Here is a 14,614-nt window from a genome sequence, read left to right on the forward strand (position 1 = left end):
TTTCCTTTTCTCCGATTATATATTTATGGTATCTATTTAAATATCTCCTGTATCTATCTTCCAAATCTCTAGTATGCACTACTTTCTTTCTCATTGCATTATCCCTTCTTTCTCATTGTCCTCTGTTATTTCTTTCCTAGAGCTGGTCCAAGTCCTTATATATGAAGATCACTTTATCCCATTTAAATTACTCCAAGGCACTCATTACTCTGTTCAGCCCAATAAAGATCTAACACACTATGAATGAAAACAAAGGATCCAGTTTAGAAAGTAGGGGAAAGGGAAAAGTTGTGAATGGTCTTTAATATTTTTGTCCTCAATTGTCAGTCTGTATTCCACAGGACTGTGCACTCCTTGATCATGTTTTGGGTTTTGTCTCAATGTATTTAGTTTTTTGATATTACCAATAGTTAACATAATGTCTGAGACAAAATAGCTATTCAGTAAATACTGGCTGCTTGAATAATTGAATGAAGGAACATATGAATGATTAGAAAGCTCATATTCTACAGGAAATGCATTTAACTGCAAAAATACCTAATTTGTGACACTCTAAACCAATTATTACCATGTTCTCAGAGAATTATGCAAACAAGTTCCTTAGAAACTAATTTTTTGAGTCATTTAACAGTAATAATGCTATTCACTCAAAGATACAACTGCTAATCTATTGAAACCTACAATAAGCCAAAACTCCCCATCAGCTGGGGTATCTGCACAATGATTCACATTGCCTCAGACACTTCCATACAGAAGGGTGCCTGCCACTTTGCAGCTAAAAGGAAATCAGTCCTAAGAAAAATAGCTTCATTTTACTACGCTGGTCTCTCTTTGGCATATACACAGGCTAGGTACCTAACACCCTAAAATGCCCACTCTTTTCCTTTATATGATCAAAGACTACCCCACTAGAAATTTTTTTTGTTGAGTTCTACTTTATCTTCCTAAGAAAGATAAGAGACTAGAAAACCAATGCACATTGAAGATAAGAAGTTAAGCCAGTAAAATGGCATTTCCTTTCACATAAGATTACAGAACTCATTATTCCAGACTTAAACTAAATTCGGTTATCCATGAGAAGGTGGATGATTTGGATGTGATCCTTTTACCCATAAATTGCTGTCCCATTTCTCCTTAATCCGGTCATGAAGGAAAATGGTAGGCTTTAAATTTCTCTCACATTTAAATATCAGGAACAGAAAAATGAGAATTTCAGGAATTAATGGTACCACCAACCCTTATATTTACTGTGGAACCTATAGGTGAGAACTAGTCCTGCATTCAGAGTAAAGGAATTTCTTTAAAAAGCATTCACATTCCCTCTGAGGAGCATTCCTGACACAATACATTCTTCACAGCTTCCTTCACATCTTTGTTCCTCAAACTATAGATGAAGGGATTGAGCATAGGTGTCACAACTCCATAGAAGAAAGAGATGATTTTGTCTTTGCCTGCACTAGAAGAGTTTTTAGCCTGGGTTTCTCATACATAAAGAGGATGGTTCCATAGAATATAATCACCACTGTTAAGTGGGCGAGCAAGTGGAGAAGGCTTTGTGCTTACCCTCCACAGAAGGAATCTTCAGGATGGTGGAGAGAATGAAAACATAGGAAACAAAAACGAAAAGTACTGGGACCACAAGAAAAATTATATTAGCAATACCCATGCTAATCACATTTATGGAGATAGCACAGGCCAATTTTAAGATAGCCAAGATTTCACAAGTAAAATGATTAATGACATTATCCCCACAGAAAGGAAGCCGCATTGCAAGAGAGGTTTGCAACACAGAATTGACAGCCCCTGCAATCCAGGACCCAGCAGCCATGGGCACATACGAAGTTTTGCTCATAATAATGATGTATCTCAGAGGGTTACAGATGGCCACGTAGTGGTCAAATGCCATCATGCTTAGAAGGACACACTCTGTGGCTCCCATAGCGAAGGAGAGAAACATTTGCATTCCACATCCAGAGAAGGAAATGGTTTTCTTTGAAGTTAAGAAGCTGCTAAGAAATAGGGGAATAGAAGAACTGGTATAGCAACTATCCAAGAATGATAAGTTACAGAGGAAAAAGTACATGGGGGTGTGCAGGTGGATGTCACAGACACTTACAATGATGATGACTCCATTTCCCAGCAGAATCACCAGGTACATACATAGGACCAGCACAAAATAAATGGCCTCAAGTTCTGGATAGCCAGAAAGTCCCAAAAGGACAAATTCTGTCACAGAGGACTGATTGGTCTTTCCCATGTTAATATTTTCTTTCACTAAAATGAATTCTGTAGCAGCCAGAATACATGTGGATCTGTTACAGCAGTGTTTGCAAGAGTTGTTTCCATCCTTAAGTGGCTTCCCTTATGGGTAATATGGACTTATAAATGGATACACAGCATAAGAATATGTTACAATCCTCTAAGCTCAGTTAGAATTTTAGATCTTATGGAGACTAACTCCAAAAAAAAATGTCCTTGTTAGAAAAGAGATTCAGAACACATACAACTGGGTGAGAATTATGTATCTCACTTACATTATGAATTTGAAATTATTTTGAATGCAATGTCACCATAACATTTTGACCAAACAATCCAGACACAACTAATATGTTACCATCAACAAAAATCACTGTTCTTCAGTTACTAAAACAAAATGGTGTATATAAGTCCTGCTTTAATGGTAATTTCATCTCAGTTTCAGAATTTTGTGGCTAGAAAAACAAGCTGAAAAGATACATTTTTAGAAAAAGACCTTTTGGTTAATTCAAATCTGGGGGGAAATATATACCTGTAATTACCTAAGAATATTAACTACAGACATTACTAAAGGTTGTAAAAGAAAAAAGAAAACATTTTTAGATAAAATTATCCTTGTCTTTTTCAGTACAAATTGGGATGTCTATTGTCCTGCCTAATATAGATAATGAATTACAAGTAGATCTCAGAAAAACTCCAGTGCACATGTCTCAATCTAAAAACCATAATAAAGGTATAAACTGAGAAATTAAACTGATGGGAGATTTACTCTTTTACTTGCAGGTATGAGAAAATACATATTTTTTCCCTGCACAGAAATCAGGTTCTGCTCAAATAGCTGTTCTGCCAATCTTTTTCTCACTGCCTATCCAGAATACCCATAATAAAGAGGGATAGGTCATTCAAAATATTTTTAAGCATTAGTAATATGTTATAATTATTTATATCCCCACTTCACTAGAAATGCAATGTTTCTATATTAAAATGCCAGAAACAGAAGCCCTACTTTTTTGTGAGATTGCTAGTCTCATAAATTCCATCTCAATAAGTTCAATAATATAACTAAAAAAACTATCTGCTTCACAGTTTTCATTAATACCAAGTAGCTGTCATTGCTACAGTTAAAAAAAAAAAATTAACCGGTGGAAAAATAGAACTGACTTCCAGTAAAAATAAAAACTGGGGCTCTTTATAATCACTTCACTAGTAGAGGAGCCTTTAAAGGACCAGCCAAGAGGCACCTAGGTGGCTCAGTTGGTTAAGCGTCTGCCTTAAGCTCAGGTCATGGTCCCAGGGTCCTGAGCCCTGCCTTGGGCTGTCTGCTCAGTGGGGAGCCTGCTTCTCCCTCTCCTTCTGCCTGCCGCTCCCCCTGCTTATGTGCTCTCTCTCCCTCTTTCTCTCTCTCTCTCTCCCTTTCTCTCTGTCAAACAAATAAATATTAAAAAAAAAAAAAAGGACCAGCCAATGGAGCACCAAAACAACTTAAAGTCTTGGCTGCTTTGAGGATCTTTCTAATCCCAAAAGTAATTTAAAGTTCGCAATGTGGATTGGTTAGAATTTAGGAACTCTCTAGTACTTTTAGGATGAAGTCCCCTAGAAGCAATTAAAACAAAGTTGCTAATACAATTAAACTTAAGTGTAACTCACACACAAAAAAATAATTCTTCTGTCTGTACACCCTCTGAGAGCAAATTTAGAACTGCTACCCAAGTAAAATAGTCAAGACATGAACATTAGAATTGACTATCTCTGATAGAGAGATGTGGCAGTAATCTGTGATGCTTAGGTTAAAATGATACTTTGTTCTTAATAAATTATCTACCAATCACCTTTGTTTTGACCTCTAAATCCTGGATTCTCAGAATTGATAAACATTATTCTGGTCTCAGACAGGGAGGAGCAAGATGGAGGAAGAGTAGGAGACCTAAATTTCATCTGGTCCCAGGAATTCAGCTAGATAGGGATCAAACCATCCTGAACACCTATGAACTCAACAGGAGATCGAAGAAAAGAATAGCAGCAACTCTCTGAACAGAAAAGCGACCACTTTCTGGAAGGTAGGACGTACAGAGAAGTGAATCCGAGGTGATATTCGGGAAGATAGACGGCAGGGAAGGGAGCATCCATCAGCCGCTACTGGCATGATAGAGAAGCGGAGCACAAAATTGGAACTTTTAGAAGTCAGCTCCACTGAGGGACGTCGCTCCAGTGGCTAAGCAGGGGGTGGAACCCTCTCTGGGACAGTGTGGTCTCAGGACCCTTGGGGTCACAGAAAGACTGGGGGTGCCTGAGTGCAGCAGAGCTCCCAGGGATTGAAGCAGGGAAGCTCGGGTTGCCATAAACTGTGATCCGTGGCACAGTTGGGCCGCTGCTCCTCCAGCAGGGACCGAACAGCGGCAGATCAGGAGGGGCTCCCCTTCCTCCCCAGAGAGGAGTGACGTGGGAGCACACCACAGGAATCTGCTGGGTTTAGAGACTCAACACGGGGTCATGTGCCAGAGATAGAAACACTTGGTCACAGGCCGGGTAAGCACGGAGTGCAGCCGGAGACCGGGGAGATGAGAGTGAGTGACTGCTTTTCTCTGGGGGCGCACTGAGGAGTGAGGCCCTGAGTTCTCAGCTCCTCAGGGCAGAGATTGGGAGGTCGCCATTTTCACTCCTGTCCTCCAAAGCTGTAGGGAAAGCTTGCAGGGGACTAAAGCTCCCGAGAGCAAACCTGAGCAGATTACTTAGCCTGGACCCCGGCAAGGGTGGGGCAATTCCACCTCCGGCAAAGACATTTGGGAGCCACAGCAACAGACCCCTCCCCCAAAAGATCGGCAAGAACAGCCAGCCAAGACCAAGTTTACCGATCAATGAGAACAGCAGAACTCCAGCCCTAGGGGAATACTGCACATAGAATCCATGGCATTTTTACCATGATCCTTTAGTCTTTCAAAGTTAATTTTTTTAATTTTCTTTTTCTTATTTTTAATTTTTCTTTGTCCCTTTTTCAACCATCAATCCATTTTTAAAAAAAATCTTTTTTATTTTTCATTTTTAGAGTCATATTCCATCCCTTCATAGTAGTTAACCTTATTTTTGGTATCTATATATAAGTTGTTCTCTCTTTAAAATTTTAGGATACAGTTTCTTCTAACAGACCAAAATATACCCTAAATCTCTAGTGTATGGCTTTGTTCTAGCCTCCTGCCTGATCACATTCTCTCCCCCTTTTTTTTAAATCCTCTTCTTTCTTTTTTCAACTAACTTCTTATCAATTCATTTTATAAAATCCTTTATAATTTTCATCTTTACAGACATATTCCATCCCTTCATCATATTTACCTTTATTTTTGTACATATATAAGCTTTTCTTTCTTTAAAATTTGGAGGTACTTTCTTCTAACAGACCAAAATACGCCCAAAATCTAGTGTGTGGCACTGATCTATGCACCAGCCTGATCATATTTGATCATATTCTGGTTTTTTTGTTTGTTTTATCTTTTTCTTTTACTTTTTTCTTTTTTCTTTCTTTCCCTTTCTTTTCACCCGGTTTAAGGTCTCTTCTGATTTGTTTAGTATATATTTTTCTGGGATCATTGTTACCCAGTTAGCATTTTGTTCTCTCATTCATCTGTTCTCCACTGGACAAAATGACACGATGGAAAAAACTCACCTCAAAAAAAGAACAAGAGACAATACGGACTGCCAGGGACCTACTCAATACAGACATTAGTAAGATGTCAGAACTAGAGTTCAGAATGATGATTTTTAAGATACTACCTGGGCTTGAAAAAAGCATGGAAGATATTAGAGAAATCCTTTCTGGAGAAATAAAAGAACTAAAATCTAACCAAACCAAATCAAACCATGCAATCAAAAATGGAGGCTCTAACTACTAGGACAAATGAGGCAGAAGAGAGAATCAGTGATATAGAAGACCAAATGATGGAAAATAAAAAACCTGAGAAAAAGAGAGATAAACAACTACTGGATCACGAGGGCAGAATTCGAGAGATAAGTGATACCATTAGACAAAACAATATTGGAATAATTGGGATCCCAGAGGAAGAAGAAGAGAGACAGGGGCAGATGGTATATTGGAGCAAATTACAGTAGAGAACTTCCCTAATTTGGGGAAGGAAACAGGCATCAAAATCCAGGAGGCACAGAAAACCCCTCTCAAAATCAATAAAAATAGGTCAACACCCCGACATCTAATAGTAAAACTTACGAGTCTCACAGACAAAGAGAAAATCCTGAAAGCAGCTCAGGACAAGAGATCTGTAACCTACAATGGAAGAAATATTAGATTGGCAACAGACCTATCCACAGAGACCTGGCAGGCCAGAAAGGACTGGCATGATATCTTCAGAGCACTAAACGAGAAAAATATGCAGCCAAGAATACTATATCCAGCTAGGCTGTCACTGAAAATAGAAGGAGATAAAAAGCTTCCAGGACAAACAAAAACTAAAGGAATTTGCAAACACGAAACCAGCCCTACAAGAAATATTGAAAGGGGCCCTCTAAGCAAAGAGAGAGCCTAAAAGTAACATAGACCAGGAAGAAACACAGACAATACACAGTAACAGTCACCTTATAGGCAATACAATGGCACTAAATTCATATCTTTCAATAGTTACCATGAATGTAAATGGGATAAATGCCCCAATCAAAAGACACAGGCTATCAGATTGGATTAAAAACCAAGACCCATCGATATGCTGTCTTCAAGAGACACATTTTACCCAGGACACCCCTAGATTAAAGTGAGGGGGTGGAAAACCAATTACCATGCTAATGGACACCAAAAGAAAGCTAGGGTGACAATCCTTATATCAGACAAATTAGATTTTACACCAAAGACTACAATAAGATGTGAGGAAGGACACTATATCCTACTTAAAGGGTATATCCAACAAGAAGATCTAACAATTGTAAATATCTATGCCCCTAACATGGGAGCAGCCAATTATATAAGGCAATTAATAACAAAAGCAAAGAAACATATTGACAACAATACAATAATAGTGGGGGACTTTAACACCCCCCTGACTGAGATGGACAGATCATCTAAGCAAAATTTCAACGGGGAAATAAAGACTTTAAGTGACACACTGGACCAAATGGACTTCACAGACATATTCAGAACATTCTATCCCAAAGCAACGGAATACACATTCTTCTCTAGTGCCCATGGAACATTCCCCAGAATAGATCACATCCTAGGTCACAAATCAGGTCTCAACTGGTACCAAAAGATTGGGATCATTCCCTGCATATTTTCAGACCACAATGCTTTGAAACTAGAGCTCAATCACAAGAGGAAAGTCAGAAAGAACTCAAATACATGGAGGCTAAAGAGCATCCTACTAAAGAATGAATGGGTCAACCAGGAAATTAAGGAAGAATTTAAAAAATTCATGGAAACAAATGAAATTGAAAACACAACTGTTCAAAATCTTTGGGATGCAGCAAAGTCAGTCCTGAGAGGAAAGTATATAGCAATACAAGCCTTTCTCAAGAAACAAGAAAGGCCTCAAATACACAACCTAACCCTACACCTAAAGGAGCTAGAGAAAAAACAGCAAATAAAGCCTAAACCCAGCAGGAGAAGAGAAATAATAAAGATCAGAGCAGAAATCAATGAAATAGAAACCAAAGAACAGTAGAACAGATCAAAAAAACAAGGAGCTGGTTCTTTGAAAGAATTAACAAGATTGATAAACCCCTGGCCAGATTTATCACAAAGAAAAGAGAAAGGATCCAAATAAATAAAATCATAAGTGAAAGAGGACAGATCGCAACAAACACCAAAGAAATACAAACAATTAAAAGAACATATAATGAGCAACTCTAGGCCAGCAGATTAGATAATCTGGAAGAAATGGATGCATTCCGAGAGATGCATCAACTACCAAAATGGAACCGAGAAGAAATAGAAAACCTGAACAGACCTATAACCACTAAGGAAATTGAAGCAGTCACCAAAAATCTCCCAAGAAACAAAAGCCCAGGGCCAGATGGCTTCCCAGGGGAATTCTACCAAACATTTAAAGAAGAATTAATACCTATTCCTCTGAAACTGTTCCAAAAAATAGAAATGCAAGGAAAACTTCCAAACTCGTTTTATGAGGTCCCCATTACCTTGATCCCAAAACCAGACAAAGACCCCATCAAAAAAGAGAATTAGATACAAATTTCCCTGATGAACATGGATGCAAAAATTCTCACCAAAATACTAGCCATTAGGATCAAACAGTACATTAAAAGGATTATTCACCATGACCAAGTGGGATTTATTCCTGGGCTGCAAGGTTGGTTGAACATCCGCAAAATAATCGTGATACATTACTAAAAGAAAGAACAAGAACCATATGATCCTCTCAATAGATGCAGAAAAAGCATTTGACAAAGTACAGCATCCCTTCTTGAACAAAATTCATCAGAGTATAGGGATAGAGGGTACATACCTCAATATCATAAAAGCCGTCTATGAGAAACCTACAGCGAATATCATTCTCAATGGGGAAAAACTGAGAGCTTTTCCCCTGAGGTCAGGAACGTGGCAGGGATGTCCACTATCACCACTGCTATTCAACATAGTATTAGAAATCCTAGCCACAGCAATCAGACGACAAAAAGAAATCAAAGGCATCCAAATCGGCAAAGAGGAAGTCAAACGCTCACTCTTTGAAGATGATATGATACTTTATGTGGAAAACCCAAAAATCTACACCCCAAAACTGCTAGAACTCCTACAGGAATTCAGTATAGTGGTGGGATATGAAATCAGTGGCATTCCTATACACCAACAAGACAGAAGAGAGAGAAATTAAGAACTCGATCCCATTTACAATTGCACCCAAAACCATAAGATACCTAAGAATAAATCTAACCAAAGAGGCAAAGGATCTGCACTCAGAAAACTATAAAATACTCATGAAAGAAATTGAGGAAGACACAAAGAAATGGAAAAACGTTCTATGCTCATGGATTGGAAGAACAAATATGGTGAATATATCGATGCTACCTAGAGCAATCTACACATTCAATGCAATCCCCATCAAAATACCATCCACTTTTTCCAAAGAAATGGAACAAACAATCCTAAAATTCATATGGAACCAGAAAAGACCCCGAATAGCCAGAGGAATACTGAAAGAAAAGCAAAGCGGGAGGCATCACAATTCCGGACTTCAAGCTCTATTACAAAGCTGTATTCATCAAGACAGTATGGTACAGGCACAAAAACACACATAGATCAATGGAACAGAATCAAGAGCCCAGAAATGGACCCTCAACTCTATGGTCAACTAATCTTCGACAAAGCAGGAAAGAATGTCCAATGGAAAAAAGATAGTCTCTTCAACAAATGGTGTTGGGAAAATTGGACAGCCACATGCAGAAGAATGAAACTGGACCATTTCCTTACACCACACACAAAAATAGACTCAAAATGGTTGAAAGACCTAAATGTGAGACAGGAATCCATCAAAATCCTTGAGGAGAACACAGGCAGCAACCTCTTCGACCTCAGCCACAGCAACTTCTTCCTAGAAACATCGCCAAAGCCATGGGAAGCAAGGGCAAAAATGTACTGGGACTTCATCAAGAGAAAAAGCTTTTGCACAGCAAAAGAAACAGTCAACAAAACCAAAAGACAACCGACAGAATGGGAGAAGATATTTGCAAATGACATATCAGATAAAGGGCTAGTATCCAAAATCTATAAAGAACTTATCAAACTCAACACCCAAGGAACAAATGATCCAATCAAGAAATGGGCAGAAGTCATGAACAGACATTTTTCCAAAGAAGACATCCAAATGGCCAAAAGACACATGAAAAAATGCTCAACATCACTCGGCATCAGGGAAATCCAAATCAAAACCTCAATGAGATACCACCTCACACCCGTCAGAATGGCTAAAATTAACAAGTCAGGAAACCACAGATGTTGGCGGGGATGCGGAGAAAGGGGAACCCTCCTACACTGTTGGTCGGAATGCAAGCTGGTGCAGCCACTCTGGAAAACAGTATGGAGGGTCCTCAAAAAGTTGAAAATAGAGCTACCATATGACCCAGCAATTAATTGCACTACTGGGTATTTACCCGAAAGATACAAATGTAGTGATCCGAAGGGGTACGTGCACCCCAATATTTATAGCAGCAATGTCCACAATAGCCTAACTATGGAAAGAGCCAAGATGCCCATCGACAGATGAATGGATAAAGAAGATGTGGTATATATAAATGATGGAATATTTTGCAGCCATCTAAAGGAGAGTAAGATTTTCTTGTGCCTTTTTTGTTTGTTCCCATTGGAGTTTCCAAGTTTTATGCTTATCTCACACTCAGTCTGGGATATATAGAAGGCAAAAAGAAAACAGGAAACTCACTACACTTTTTGGTTCCTGAGATCCTAAAGTCCTTAGCTGGTCCTTTTGTCTCCACCTTTCAGAGTCTTCTTATGCTTTCTTTTATACATAATGTCCCAAGTTTCAGCTGTATTTAACAAAATAGTGAGAAGTGTCTATTCCATCTTGTCTGGAACTAGAAAACTATAACCATTTCAAAAGTGAATCCATTATTATAATCTTCCCTAGAAAATACTCCAGACAAAATGATCTCAATTAATTATTTCACTCTTTTAAGGAAAGGTAAATTAAATTTTACACAATCTATTCACAGATAGAAAACATAGAAAACTCCCTTAATTCATTTTATGAGGCCAGCTTAAACTTGATACCAAAATCTAACAAGGACATGGTTAAAAAGAAAAATTAAGAACCTAGCTCTCATGAACACAGTTGTAAAAAAATCCTAAAAAATAATTAGAACATTGTATAAAGTGTTACATAAAAAGAACAATAGATTACAGTTAAGTGGAGTTAATTCTAGAGATTTAAGAGTGGTTTAACATTCAAAAACCAAATAATATTATAATATTACTAAAAAAGAAATATCACATAGCAACATTTATAGAGGCATAAAATTATTGTTCTGTGTTTTTAAACCTATGGAACAAGTTTCAGTTTGCCTTTTCTTCTGTTCATGTAATTAGCTACTTGCAAGCACTCCCTTCCCTTTTTCATCTCTGTACAGCCCTACAATGTTGACATCAAGTGAAAGGTCTTTCATATAATTGGATCTCAAATAGGAATAAATTTAAAGAAATAGAACAAACGTCTATAATGTTATTAAAGTGTTGTTGGCTATTACTTTTTTTAAATTATATTTGATATACAATGTTACATTAGTTTCGGGTGTACAACATAATGATTCAACAAGTCTGTAGGTTATGCTATGGTCACCAGAAGTGTATCTCCCATCAGCCGCCATTCAACACTATTAAAATACCATTAACTATATTCCCTGTGCTGTAACTTTTCTTCCAATGACTTATTCATTCATAACTAGAAGCTTGTATCTCCCACTCCCCTTCACCCATTTGCCCATCCCCACTCCCATACCTCCAGCAACCATCAGTTTGTTCTCTGTATTTCTGGGTCTGTTTCTGCTTTTTTTTTGTTAGCATTTGTTGGTTTTTTAGATTCCATATATAAGTAAAATCATATGGTATTTGTCTTTCTATCCAACTATTTCACTTAGCATAATACCCTCTAGATCCTTACATCTTCTTTATCCATTCATCTATAGATGGACACTTGGGTTGCTTCCATATCTCAGCTATTGTAAATAACATCACAATAAACATAGGGGTGCATATCTTCTCAAATTAGTGTTTTTATTTTCTTTGGGTAAATACCCAAGAGTGGAATTACTGAATTGTATGGTATTTCTATTTTTAATTTTTTGAGGAACCTCCATACTGTTTTCCACAATTTGCATTCCCACCAACAGTACATGAGGTCTCCTTTTTCTCCACATCCTCATCATTTTTTGTTTCTTTTTTTTACGATTTTAGCCATTCTGACAGGTGTGAGGTGGTATCTCACTGTAGTTTTGATTTGTATTTCCCGATGATTAGTGATGTTGAACACCTTTTCATGTGCCTGTTGGCCATCTGTATGTCTTCTTTGGAAAAATATCTATTCAGGTACTCTGCCCATTTTTTAATCAAATCATTTGTGGGTTTTTTGGTGTTGAGTTGTATAAATTCTTTATATATTTTGGATATTAACTCTTTACGGTATATATCATTTGCAAATATCTACTCCCATTCAGTAGGTTGCCTTTTTGTTTTGTTGGTTTCTTCCACTGTGCAAAAGCTTTTTAGTTTGATGCAGTCCCAATAGTTTATTTTTGTTTTTGTTTCCTTTGTGTTGGCTATTACTTTTTAAAAAAATATTCATTCTATCTCCTTGCTTCATAGTTTATCTATTACAATTGATCTTGAGTCTCCTCATTAAAGTCATATCCCTCTTACTAATAAATGTACTCTAGAGGTGGTAGTGTAATGTAAATGTGAATGAAGTTAAAATAATAAGATCTAGAACCATCATAGCAGGGCCAGAGAGCCAGTTGAGTTAGATGAGTTAGAGGCAACAGTTGGGAAGCCATGGAAATAGTGTAATGGAGTTAGAGGGGGTAGTTGGGCAGCAATGGAAATAGTGTATTGGCCATTCAGATAAGGCTGGGCACCCATAGCTTTGGTATCACATCCTTGTGTTTTTCCAGCCACCAAAGAAAAATGTACTACACTGACTTTTCCATTCTATAAAAAGGGCATCTTAAGAAGCTCTATGAGGGGACTGAGGCTTTACTCATTAAAAATAGGGAATGAAGAGAATCTCTGATCCCAGTCTTTCTCCGTTGTCATTATTCTCAAAAGTCAAAGATAAGGGGAGAATTATTGTTTCACTATTTACTTTTCGTTTCCTATTTTCCATTTGCAAGTATTTTGACAACAGTTACAATTGCCTTAAAAAATGACACAGGATAATTCAAAATATACAATTATTTTTAGAAAGTAGGTTAAAAAGTCAGAACCGCACTATGCTCTCAAGTTTATATGTAGTACATGTATATGAATATATTAAAATATTAATAGTTACTACAACTGAAATTATGGATGAATTTTTCTTTCTTTGGGCTTTTCCAAGTTTCCCAGCTTTTCTGTGATATGTATATATTCTTTATTTAATCAGGAAATTTTTAATTTATTAAAAAATAATTTCTTGCTTAATAGGCTATACTATAAATAGGTCTTTTAGACAATATCCCTAAAGCTTTAAGAGCTACTACTACCTTCCACACAGTTTAAAGATGTTCTTTAAATCACTTCTGGGATTACAAGGTTCCTTAAGAGGGAAAGAAAGAAGGATTTAAGTTGGCTACCAGAGCCATGGATAGGTCCTTTGGACATTTTTAGGGCCCAGAGATTAGAGAACACATATTTATTTACTATTGATACAAATTCAAGACAGAACATTTTAGTAGGGATGACAGCCTTGCCTTTGGTCTGTTCCCCTTGACACTACCCACAGTAATCTGAAATGGTGGTGTTCTTAACAGTGGGCCCCATAGCTCAAAAAGAAGAGAGCAAAGATGTCAACTAGTTTAAGGAAGGGCAACAATGAATTTATCATCTGGACACAAAGAAGTTGGTAAAATACTAGAAAAAGGAATGATTTATAGGGATGAATGTGCCTGTGTCTAAAACTACAACCTTTTTTAGAAACTGAAGTCTCAACAAGCCATGATACCTACTTGTATGGGGAGAAGGTAAGAATCCTACACTAAGAACTGAATAGGAAGCATTGCAGAGTTGTAAATATTTGTTTCAGAAAGAGAAGGAGAAATGGAAATGATAAATCATAAGTAATTTATGTTTTACATTTTTAAAATTTTTCCCTCAAACTGATTTTAAACTTTCAGAAAAGTTACAAAATTGGTTCAAAGAGTTCCCTTATATATCTCACCTAACCTCAAATGTTAATATCTTACAGAACCATAGTACAATTATCAAGAATAAGAAATTAACATTGGTACATTATATTGACTATGGACTTTATTCAAATTTCACCAATTTTCCACTAATGTCTTTTCCTATTCCAGGATCCTTCTCAGGATCCCACATTGTATATACTTGTTATTTCTCCCTTGTCTCTTCCATTCCAATTTACAACTAATCCTCAATCTTTTTTTTTACTAATTTGAAAAGTTCCAAATAAAAAAATGAAAAAAAAATATGGACAAAAAGAATTATTAAATCAAGGAAGTATCTTGACTATCTATGAACATAATTTTAAATTATTCAATTCTCCTTAGGATGAAAAAGGGGGGAAAATGTCAGCCTGAGAGACTGGATTAAATTAACATGTGTCATATTCTTATTCTGTGCCAAGGATTATTACATATCACATATAATCTTCAAAACAATTCTATAAAATAGGTGCTATTATGC

General features: G+C 37.0%; 1 pseudogene; it reads right to left on the reverse strand.

Moving 5' to 3' along the window:
* Window positions 1–1,311: 1,311 nt before the first annotated feature.
* On the reverse strand, window positions 1,312–2,257 carry LOC114213546 (olfactory receptor 13C7-like; annotated as a pseudogene).
* Window positions 2,258–14,614: the final 12,357 nt, after the last annotated feature.

Source organism: Eumetopias jubatus, unplaced genomic scaffold (genome assembly GCF_037043125.1).
Source record: "Eumetopias jubatus isolate StellerSeaLion01/CBP00866 unplaced genomic scaffold, mEumJub1_p1.0 scaffold_15, whole genome shotgun sequence".
Taxonomy (NCBI): Eukaryota; Metazoa; Chordata; class Mammalia; order Carnivora; family Otariidae; genus Eumetopias; species Eumetopias jubatus.